The following is an 11,679-nucleotide window of genomic DNA, read 5'->3' as shown; positions in this document are numbered from 1 at the left end:
TCATGCTTTGCTATCCTTTATGGATGGGTTTTCCGGGTATAATCAGATCAAGATGGCCCCTGAGGACATGATAAAAACTGCGTTCACCACTCCATGGGGAACATATTGCTACAAAGTGATGCCGTTTGGGCTGAAGAATGCAGGGGCAACTTATCAAAGGGCGGCTACCACCTTATTGCATGACATGATTCACAAAGAGGTCGAAGTTTACGTCGATGACATGATTGTTAAATCCAAGACTCGACCAGAGCACGCCATAGTCCTGGGGAAGTTTTTTGAAAGGATCCGGAAGTATAAGCTTCGCTTGAACCCGAGCAAGTGTGTATTCGGGGTCACCTCAGAGAAGTTGTTGGGATTCATGGTCAGCGAAAGAGGGATCGAGGTAGATCCTCAAAAGATCAAAGCAATCCAAGAGATGGAGCCACCGAAGACCGAGAGGCAGATCCGTGGTTTCCTGGGAAAGGTTCAGTACCTCCGAAGGTTCATAAATCAGTTGACAATGACGTGCGAACCCATCTTCAAGCTATTGAAGAAAAATTCTCCAAAGAAGTGGAATGATGAGTGTCAGGAAGCATTCGAGAAAGTCAAGCGGTGTCTAACTTTGCCTCCTGTACTGTCACCAGTTATTCCAGATCAGCCACTGTTGCTGTACCTATCTGTCACCGACACAGCTATGGGTTGCATGTTAGCCCAGCAAGATCCTGAGTCGAAGAAAGAAAAGCCTATCTACTACATCAGCAAGAAGATGCTGGAGTACGAAATCAAATATTCTATCTTGGAAAAGACTTGTCTGGCACTGGTTTGGGCAACTCAGAGGCTTAGGCATTACCTGCTATCAAACAAGGTTCTCTTACTCTCACGGATGGATCCGTTGAAGTACTTGTTCGAGAAGCCCGCCCTCACCGGGAGAACATCCAGATGGTTGCTGCTATTGTCTGAATTTGATATTGCCTATGTAACCCAGAAATCAGTTAAAGGGCGTGTGATAGCTGAGCAGTTGGCTGATGCGCCTGTAGATGAGAATGCAGTTCTGACGGCAGATTTTCCTGATGAAGAGATCATGGCTATAGAAGATGAGGTCCCAAGTACCAGATGGTTGATGTATTTCGATGGTGCCGTGAACAACAGAGGTCAAGGGGTTGGGGCAGTGTTGATATCTCCGAAGAAAGAGTACATCCCCGTATCCATCAAATTGCAGTTCAAATGTACCAACAATGAGGCCGAGTATGAGGCTTGCATTGCCGGTCTCGAAGCAGCCTTGGCTTTGCATATTCAAGAGATAGATGTTTTCGGGGACTCGATCTTGATCATTTGTCAGATCAATGGTCAATGGAAAACAAAGGAGGATAGATTGATCCCGTATCACACGCATCTGGATTCCCTGGTCAAGAGATTCAAGAATGTTACGTTTACTCATCTATCAAGGACAAGAAATCATTTCGCCGACGCGTTGGCTACACTAGCCTCAATGTTGGATATCTCTGCATCAATGGAAGTTCAGCCTCTAGCAGTGCGGTTACAATGGGCTCCAGCGCATGTGAACGCTATAGAGATAGCAGCTCGATGTCCAGATGGAAAGCCCTGGTACATTGATATAAAGAATCTCATTTTAGGCCAAGGGCACCCCCCTGAAGCATCAGGAAAAGAACGGAGGTCTCTCCAGAAGTTGGCGGCTAACTTCATTATCTGCGGCAATGAGCTCTTCAGGAGGTCGTTTGATGGAATCCAGCTTCTTTGTGTAGATGAAGATCGAGCAGCTAATCTCATAGAGCAGACGCATGAAGGAGTCTGTGGGCCTCACATGAACGGGAAGATGCTGTCGAGAAAGATCCTGAGACTTGGGTACTACTGGCCAACCATGGAAGCTGACTGCTTTGCATTTGTGAAGAAGTGTCATAAATGTCAGGTTTACGCCAATCTCATTCACGTGCCGCCTTCCGAGTTACATTCTCTGACTTCGCCGTGGCCGTTTTCAGTCTGGGGAATCGATATTATTGGAAAGGTGTTTCCGAAATCTTCAAGTGGGCATGAGTACATCCTGGTAGCCATCGATTACTTTACTAAGTGGATCGAAGCCGCATCCTTCGCTTCGCTGACTTCAGCCTCAGTCGCCAAATTCATTCGAACGAACATCATCTGCAGATACGGAGTACCGCATGAGCTGATCTCAGACAATGGATCGCACTTCAAGAAAGAGGTGGTACACTTATGTGAGGAGTTCAAGATCAAGCATCACAAGTCCTCACCATACATGCCTCAGACAAATGGAGCCGTCGAAGCCGCAAACAAGAACATCAAAGCCATCATCAGCAAGATGACAGAGACGTATAAGGACTGGTCAAATAAGCTACCATATGCTTTGTGGGCTTACAGAACGTCGATCAGGGCCTCTACGGGAGCTACGCCATATTCGCTAGTGTATGGGATGGAAGCAGTCCTACCAGTCGAGCTGAGAATTCCTTCATTAAGGGTAATGATGGAAGCTGATTTGCCAGAATCAGAGTGGGCGAGGGCCCGGTATCAGGAGTTACAAATGATTGATGAGAAGAGGCTCAGAGCTCTGTATCATGTCCAAGGATATCAGCGTCGAATTGAGAAAGCCTTTAACAAGAAGGTGAAGATCAGAGATCTCCAGAAGGGTGACCTCGTTTTGAAATCCTACAGGGCACCGGTCTATGATCCCCGAGGAAAGTTCAGGCCAAACTGGTCAGGTCCTTACATTGTCGATGAAGTCCTGCCTGGAAAAGCCGTCAGACTCCTTGATCAAAATGGCGAAAAGCTAACAGAACCCACAAACCTTGATCAACTAAAAAAGTATTATGCCTAAGACACCAGGAGGCCGTCCTTGGTCGATCTGAGCTTCAAATCCCGAAATCCAAAATTGAAAAAAAAACATAGAAGAGAAAAGTCAAATACTGTTTGCAAATCCTTTGAGCCAATAAGTAAAGTTCATTTGTCACCCTCAAACCAGGGGCATCTTTTATGACTTGCGCCATAAAAGATGCAAGCCTGAACTACGCTATGACCTGATCCCTTTCCACAGGGTACGTAGGCAACCTGACAACCTCGGGTTCGGTCAAATCTTTCAAAACCGTTGAAAAGAAAGAAAAGAAAAGAAAAGCAAATCCTTCAAATCTGTGGAGGAGAGAAAACGTCAAATCAAAACAATCTCAACCAAAAGTCCCCAAAGGGCGAACTACGCGGACCTGATCCTCACTCTTTGGAGGTACGTAGGCTATCTGGAAGGGTCCAGATTCGGTCCAGTCAATGCAAATATCTTAATCCACTTCTTTCAAACCCTAACCCACCTAGAAGTCCTCCTGGTGTGATAAGGCAAAGGTTTGTGGCAAAACAGAAAAAGAAAAGAAAAGAATAATGGAGTCTTAGACCCGCTAGACTAAAAACCCGAAAGGGCGGTCTAGGCAAAAGTTAGGGTCATTCGCCCGCTAAGTTGAAAACCCGAAAGGGTGGCTTAGGCAAAAGTCAGGGTGCAGAGCCTGCTGGATGGAAAACCTGCAAGGGCAGGCAGTCCAGGCAAAAATTAAGGCAAGCGGTCCGCTAGATTGAAAACCCAAAAGGGCAGTCTGGTCATGGCAGTGACTTCTCGTAAAGGACTAAATTTCAGAAGCTAGCAAGACGTCATACCTGTATCGGCATCACTTCAAGGTCTGAAAAGTGCCGGCAAGGCTTCCTTTGATATTCCTCTAAGCTAGGGGTTAAAACCGAGCAATCCAAAGGGTATAATAACCATGACTAAATACCAGAAAGAGGCGAAATCACCTTAAAACACGGTATTCAAAGAGTTCCAAGAGTGGTAAGCTGTACCATCTTAAAACAATTATCAAATTGAGAAGCAGATTCAGTCTTTCCTGAAGGTCAGTCTTGTAACTCGGTCGTGTATTCACCAAAAGTCCTTTGTCAAGCAGTCGTCAAGGTCATTCTTTGTCGAGTCAAAGTCGTGTACTCAGTCGAGTCAGGTGTGTCCCAAAGTGACCTGTTTGGTCCGGTATCCTTTAAAAACTGGGGTAACAGGTACCAGAAAATGAAGTCGCATCTCCAGAAGGCGAAATGACTTGTACATGGTCTAGAAGCGCGGCAAGTTCTCAGGCCCATTTGAAATTCCTGCAGCAGGCAGGAGGTCGAAGATGTGTCAAGCAGAATCAGTCTGCTTGGAAGTTGAAACCATTGCAACCTGAAATTCTGACAGCTGTAGAAAATTGAAAGTATTTCAGGCAGAATCAGTCTCTTGTGCATTTTGAAAGCCTTTGAGGCCCGGAGCCCCTGCAATTGGCATAAAAGTGGTGGACCTTTCAGCAAGAGTCAGTCTCTTGTACCTTCAAAATCTTTGTAACCCAAGTTTCATAAAAGAAAGCTTGAATCTGTTTGAGTTCTGTTAAGACTCCTGAACTGGAAGCGAAATTTTACTAGGGGCATCTTTTATGTCCTGATGAAAGTCAGACCATAAAAGATACCTAGCATGCATTGATGTTTGAGATATCAGTTTTAACGAATCGGGATTTGAGAAAACTTGAACGCATTTTTCAAATCAAATTTTCAATTTGGAAATGATCACGATGCTGTCTAATCATTCCGCTGTGTTGATCTGTCAAGATGCTTTCTTCTCAGATCCTAATTTAGGTTTGATCATGATGCTGTCTAATCATTCCCCCCTGTTCATCTGTCAAGATGCTGTCTTCTCAGATCCCAATTCAGGTTTGATCATGATGCTGTCTAATCATTCCGCCTTGTTCATCTGTCAAGATGCTGTCTTCTCAAGATCCTAATTCAGGTTGATCATGATGCTGTCTAATCATTCCGCTGTGTCGATCTGTCAAGATGCTGTCTTCTCAGATCCTAATTCAGGTTTGATCATGATGCTGTCTAATCATTCCGCTTCGTTCATCTGTCAAGATGCTGTCTTCTCAGATCCCAATTTAGGTTTGATCATGATGCTGTCTAATCATTCCGCCCTGTTCATCTGTCAAGATGCTGTCTTCTCAGATCTAATTTAGGTTTGATCATGATGCTGTCTAATCATTCCGCTGTGTTGATCTGTCAAGATGCTGTCTTCCCAGATCCCAATTTAGGTTTGATCATGATAACTGTCTAATCATTCCGCTTCGTTCATCTGTCAAGATGCTGTCTTCTCAGATCCCAATTTAGGTTTGATCATGATGCTGTCTAATCATTCCGCTTCGTTCATCTGTCAAGATGCTGTCTTCCCAGATCCCAATTTAGGTTTGATCATGATAACTGTCTAATCATTCCGCTTCGTTCATCTGTCAAGATGCTGTCTTCTCAGATCCCAATTCAGGTTTGATCATGATGCTGTCTAATCATTCCGCCCTGTTCATCTGTCAAGATGCTGTCTTCTCAGATCCTAATTCAGGTTTGATCATGATGCTGTCTAATCATTCCGCTGTGTCGATCTGTCAAGATGCTGTCTTCTCAGATCCTAATTCAGGTTTGATCATGATGCTGTCTAATCATTCCGCTTCGTTCATCTGTCAAGATGCTGTCTTCTCAGATCCCAATTTAGGTTTGATCATGATGCTGTCTAATCATTCCGCCCTGTTCATCTGTCAAGATGCTGTCTTCTCAGATCTAATTTAGGTTTGATCATGATGCTGTCTAATCATTCCGCTGTGTTGATCTGTCAAGATGCTGTCTTCCCAGATCCCAATTTAGGTTTGATCATGATAACTGTCTAATCATTCCGCTTCATTCATCTGTCAAGATGCTGTCTTCTCAGATCCCAATTTAGGTTTGATCATGATGCTGTCTAATCATTCCGCTTCGTTCATCTGTCAAGATGCTGTCTTCCCAGATCCCAATTTAGGTTTGATCATGATAACTGTCTAATCATTCCGCTTCGTTCATCTGTCAAGATGCTGTCTTCTCAGATCCCAATTCAGGTTTGATCATGATGCTGTCTAATCATTCCGCCCTGTTCATCTGTCAAGATGCTGTCTTCTCAGATCCTAATTCAGGTTTGATCATGATGCTGTCTAATCATTCCGCCCTGTTCATCTGTCAAGATGCTGTCTTCTCAGATCCCAATTCAGGTTTGATCATGATGCTGTCTAATCATTCCGCCCTGTTCATCTGTCAAGATGCTGTCTTCTCAGATCCCAATTCAGGTTTGATCACGATGCTGTCTAATCATTCCGCCCTGTTCATCTGTCAAGATGCTATCTTCTCAGATCCCAATTCAGGTTTGATCATGATGTTGTCTAATCATTCCGCTCTGTTCACCTGTCAAGATGCTGTCTTCTCAGATCCTAATTCAGGTTTGATCATGATGCTGTCTAATCATTCCGCTTTATAATCTCCAAATCTCTGAGTGGCTTAATTAGATGCTGTCTAATCATTCCATTCTGCAAATTGTGAGGGTCTGTCTCACTATCCCTTGAGAGTCCATCTCAGTTTTCCTTTTCGAGATCCTGTCTCGTCAATTCATCTTATCATTCCCTTTCGATGAGAATCTGTCTGGTCGATCCATCTCGTCACCCCCTTGCATCCCTCCCGTTCGAAATCTTGGGTTAGTCAAAATGTGTTGTCTGCTCGGCTTTGGCTTCCGTGCGACAAGCACACTCTGCCAAAGAGGGGCATCTGTAGACACCCCATTTTGACAAGGCCCTAAATTCCCAAAAAAAAATTAAATAAGAACTTCAAAATCCAACGAAATTCCCAAATTTCTAAAAGCCTGGGCCCAGAATGAGGAGAAGGCCCGAGTCTTTGAGTATCTGGTTGTGCACATTTGTGGGTACAAATCCCCCAAGAGGTTCTTAGTATTCTCGAGAATCCCCTTGCAAAATTTCAGGGCAATCGGGCGAAAAATGGAGAATAAGACAGGCGAAGTATGTGCGATAATCAAAGTCAGGTTGTGGTAGGGTGAATTATCAAAGCATGGTTGTGTGGATATCACCCTCCTTTTTCCAAAAAAGACAAGATATTTTGTTTGGCAAAATGGTGATTTGCCATCCTTGGAGGGGCAATTTTGGAATTCCAACAATACTTAGGGTGTAAGCAAACCCTAATGGCCCTTGGATCAAATCAAATGGTCAGGATCGTTTGAAGAGAAGAAAATTTCTACCCTTGTTTTCCAATCAGCCACCCCCTTTTGGGGTTAAAAATTGTCAAAAAAATACACTTGGGGCGGTTGTCCAAGGAGGATAGGGGGGAGAAAATTTGGCATTTTCCCATATATATCGTCGGTTTAGGGTTCGTGAGGAAGGGGAGGCTCATTTTTCTTTGCAAAAAAAAATCAAGAAGCAGAGAGAGGGAGAAGAAGGAGCTGCCGGCCACCAACTTCCCACCGGCCAGCCCAAGCACCTCCACCTTCCTCTTCATCACCATCGACCTCTTCTTCACTCCCAAAAACCCACCTCAGCCACCTCCCTCATTCTCCCCATTTTTATTTTTATTTTTTCTTTTCTGTTCTTCCTCCCACCGCCGACCACTTCACAGCCGCCACCTTCTTCTCCGGCGAGCTTGCCGGAATCCGGCAAGCCTACAACCTCTTCTTCCTCCTCCATTCTTTTCTACCACCACCATCAAACCATCGAAACCCATTTTCGAGGAAAACCCAAAAACCCATTCGGTTTCCACCGAATCCCATCCACAGCCGCTCCCTTTCTCCCCCAAGCCACCACCACCGAACTCCACCTCTCCCACTCCGGCCAGCCACCATTTTTCTCTCCACCATCAGCCAACCCCAAACCCTTTTCCATCAAAACCACCCAAACCCATTTCAAAAAAAAAATATAAAACCGACGCCATCTTCTCCGGCAAGCCTCTTCGCACCCCCACTTTCTTCTTCTTCCCCTCTTCTCAATACCTCCGAAACCCATCTCAACAACCCTCAAACCCCTATCCATCAAAGCATTAGAATCCGAGAGGGTTTTCTCATTTGTTCTAGCAGAGAGGAGTTTTCTTCTCATTTTAGAAAAATCAGGGGAGAAATTCATTGAGGGGAGGGCTGCAAAAGGCAAAGAGTAAGGAGATCCAAAGAAGGAGTGAGAGCACCATCATCAGAGCATCATCTCTGTTCAGCCACTTCGTATGCTGTTCTATAATTCAAAAATATTCCCCATTGCAAGCAACTCATGTAATTGGATGCCCCTCTTCGATTTAGAGATTGAACAGAATTATACATATCATGTTAGGCCAAGGCTTGAATCATGTTGTGGCTTACTATTGTCATCTATGCTAGTTCAGAGCTCTAAATTATTTTCACCATTTACTATTTTTCCATGGAAATTTGGAGGGTTGGATCATATCCTTGATCCAAGTTCTAAAATTCATGCTTGAATAATTAGAGCCCAGCTCCTTTTCTGTTCCTTGTGGATAATACTATCAGCACACTCATATTTTAGTGCTTATATTATCAAAGCTTGTATCTTCTCTTCAATCGGTTTATGAGTTTTTTTGAGAACTGTGATAGCATTTTGATAGCCCTTTAGTCATCAAAAGACGAGGTATTCGTGTGGATGTATTAAAATACAGTAGTTTTAATATCATTTCCTCTTTCAATTTCACCCATCTATTGTTCCTTTGATTATTAAAAAGTTGTCAATAAGGTACTGTATTTCTCAAAAGGCATTTGAGAACCAATTAAAAAGCAAAACCAAGTAGTTCGGGTGCAATCATCAAGGCTAATTGTTCGTCCATATTGACAACTTCCTTTGGGTTTAATAAGTGCTAAAGACTAGTTAGTTATCTTTGTTAATTAGTTTCATCGGATTTCAGTTGTGAGCCAAATCTGTTGGGTTATTCTCTCTTGATATTGGCAGCCCACTATCACTCATTTGATAACGGTAGCCCACTCTCTGTTGATATTGGCAGCCCACTATCACTCATTTGATAATGGCTGCCCACTTGCTGTTGATATTGGCAGCCCGCTATCACCCATTTGATAATGGCTACTCACTTTCTGTTGATATTGGCAGCCCAATATCACCCATTTGATAATGGCTACCCACTTTCTTTTGATATTGGCAGCCCATACTCTTATTTGATAATGACAGCCCTCACATCATTTTGGTATGTGCAACCCTCTTGCAAATGGTGTTAACACCCTTATTTGTCCTCTTTTCTATAGGAGACATGTCATGTCTCATAAGCGTCAGTTGTCATTTTTCTTTTCAGAGACTAACCTAGTCTCAATGGCATTGTTCTCTCTTTTTTATAGAGCTATTGGTCTTAAGTTGTCCTTAGCTATAGAGTCAGTCTTTCAAGAGTCAGTCTTATCATCATAGGGGTTAGGATTCCATCCAACCTTTCATCAGATCATGTTCTTCTATCCGCTCTTGCAAGGTATAGGATGCTGTCCGACCCTTGCAGAGTCGTGTTTCTGTCTTTTTCCCCGCAAAACATAGGATGCTGTCCGACCTTTGCGGGATTTCAGGAGTCTGTCCTCCCCTCATGATGATAGGAATTGTCTTCTTGTGTCAAAAACCTTTCAAAAACACTTGAAAAACATCTCAAAAACAACAAAAGCATTTCAAAAACACTTGAAAATTCAAAAACATCTGAAAAACCAAAAATCTCAAAAATCTTGAGTCCTTATGAGAGTAGTTAGGAATTAAGGTCCGAACTACGGATGGCTTGATCCCTAGCTGAGGGGTACGTAGGCAGCTCAGGCGTGCTGCTGGCACCCTGAGTGCAGTCATCATTTTTGTAATTATTTCTCACTTTCCTTCCGAACTACGGATGGCTTGATCCCTAGTTGAGGGGTACGTAGGCAGCTCAGGCGTGCTGCTGGCATCCTGAGTGCAGTCACCATTTTTGTAAATATTTCTCACAATTTCTGCAATTTCCCACAACTTCATAACTTTCACAACTTCAAAACCTTCCAAAACTACAAAAATTCTTCAAAATAACTTTACCAACAATTTTCAAAAGATCCTCCCATAGAGTTAGGAGTCAGTCCTAGGCGTTTGGGGGTGTCGTAGAGTGGGGAGTCTGTCCTGATTGTGTTGCTTTGTCATGTCCGGTCGTGTGAGTGTCCCTAGAGTTAGGAGGCCTCAGGTCGTGGTCGGTTAGACACTTAGTCGAGCCGATGGCTAGACTAGAACGCGCTTAGATAGCCCACGGTTTTCCTTAGGACACACAGCCTAGTCACACCTAGGGTGTAGGGTTCACTGGCATTAGTTAGGGCATACAGGGAGTCCTAAAAATCACCATTCACTTGAACTTAAGTAATGTCGCAAGAAGCTTTAAAAACTAGTCGGGTCTAGTTAATCGAGTCTAGGATAGCGGTTCTAGAGGGTTAGGCATTGTAGTTTAGCATAGGTCGCCGAACTACGTTGGCTCTGATTCTTCCCGAGGCCGGGATACGTAGTGCAGCTAAGATGGATGGCCATCTTGGTCCGAGTCAATTATCACCTTAGAGTTTAGGGTGTGTCGGGTTGAGTCATTGGTTGTGCTGTATGTTTTGCTGTGTTTTCTTACTTTCATGTACAGATCCTATACCTTTAGATGTAGCATGCATGTGTGTGCCCACCAGAACTTAGACACCTATTAGGCATGGCACTCATAATCTAGCTATTCTTAGGTGACATCTTTCATTTCCTTTTTGTGCTTCTTATTCATCTCCGAGACATGCATGATTAGATAGACGTTATCTCGGAGATCTTCGTTCCCATTTCGCGTGATTTTCACCCAAAATTCTTCAAAATTAATAATAAATGGCATAAGAGACCAGGTGCTCGCACTTGGGCGAATTGGGGGCGCCTAACCCCTTCCCCATTCGTCATCAGGCACGGACCTTTTATATATCTCTGGTTATCTGTTGCGACAGAGCACAGCATGGGATCCAGGGCCCACTTCCTTGGATGGCGACTCTTTCTTTGTTTAAGGTGCGTCTCGAATCCGGGCTAGTCCCCGAATCGAGAGGTATCTCACTTTACATCGCCTCTCATGCTGTGAGGGGCACTCTTTCGAGAGTTCCTTGGCGGAGCTCTCCTTCACGTGGATGATCCTGAGACTCGCGTGGGGGCACATCCCCCCGCCTCGTCTCGGATCGGGGTCTACAGGTAGCCACCAACATACTTGGGCCTAACATTGCATTCTCACTCTGATACCAAATTGAAACCAAACAAATGGAGAAGAGAGGAGGAAACACAAATGAAAAACTGAGATGAAACAACTCGCCACCCATTGGAATCCACCCAAGGGATAAGAGCCAAAATAGACAAGAAGAAGCCAAAGGCTAAAGTTGACTCAAATTTTCTACAAAAGTCCCTTCTCTACGGCCCAAACAAACATTTAACTAGGCATGGAGCAACCCTCCAGCCATATGTACATTTCCAAAGGCCTCAACAACATTTCCTAGCTTGACAACACAAGTTCCAAGAGAAAAGGGAGAGGAAAAATACATTACTTTGACTAACTTATAAGGATATTTAACTAAACATAATGGGGGGTCTTTGGGACTTGATTTAGCATAAAGAGAACTTCAAAATTATCTTAAATCATAGCAAATTTTTTTTAGAATAATGGGCTGGACAGCAGGCAAAACCCAAAACTTCTGAAATTCGTATGCGAGGCAGCTTCAACCCTTCTCAGAAAAATGGCCATAACTCCCTCCACAGAACTCCGATTTACAAACCGTTTCTAGAGTTGGAAAGTCGACTCATAGATCTTTCTAACCATGTATGAGCTGCTATATTTAAA

The sequence above is a fragment of the Tasmannia lanceolata genome, unplaced genomic scaffold (genome assembly GCF_043159265.1).
Source record: "Tasmannia lanceolata isolate RefF3 unplaced genomic scaffold, GAP_Taslan_0.1 ptg000006l, whole genome shotgun sequence".
Classification (NCBI taxonomy): domain Eukaryota; kingdom Viridiplantae; phylum Streptophyta; class Magnoliopsida; order Canellales; family Winteraceae; genus Tasmannia; species Tasmannia lanceolata.
The sequence above is the reverse complement of the archived record's forward strand: the minus strand, read 5'-3'. Positions refer to the sequence as shown.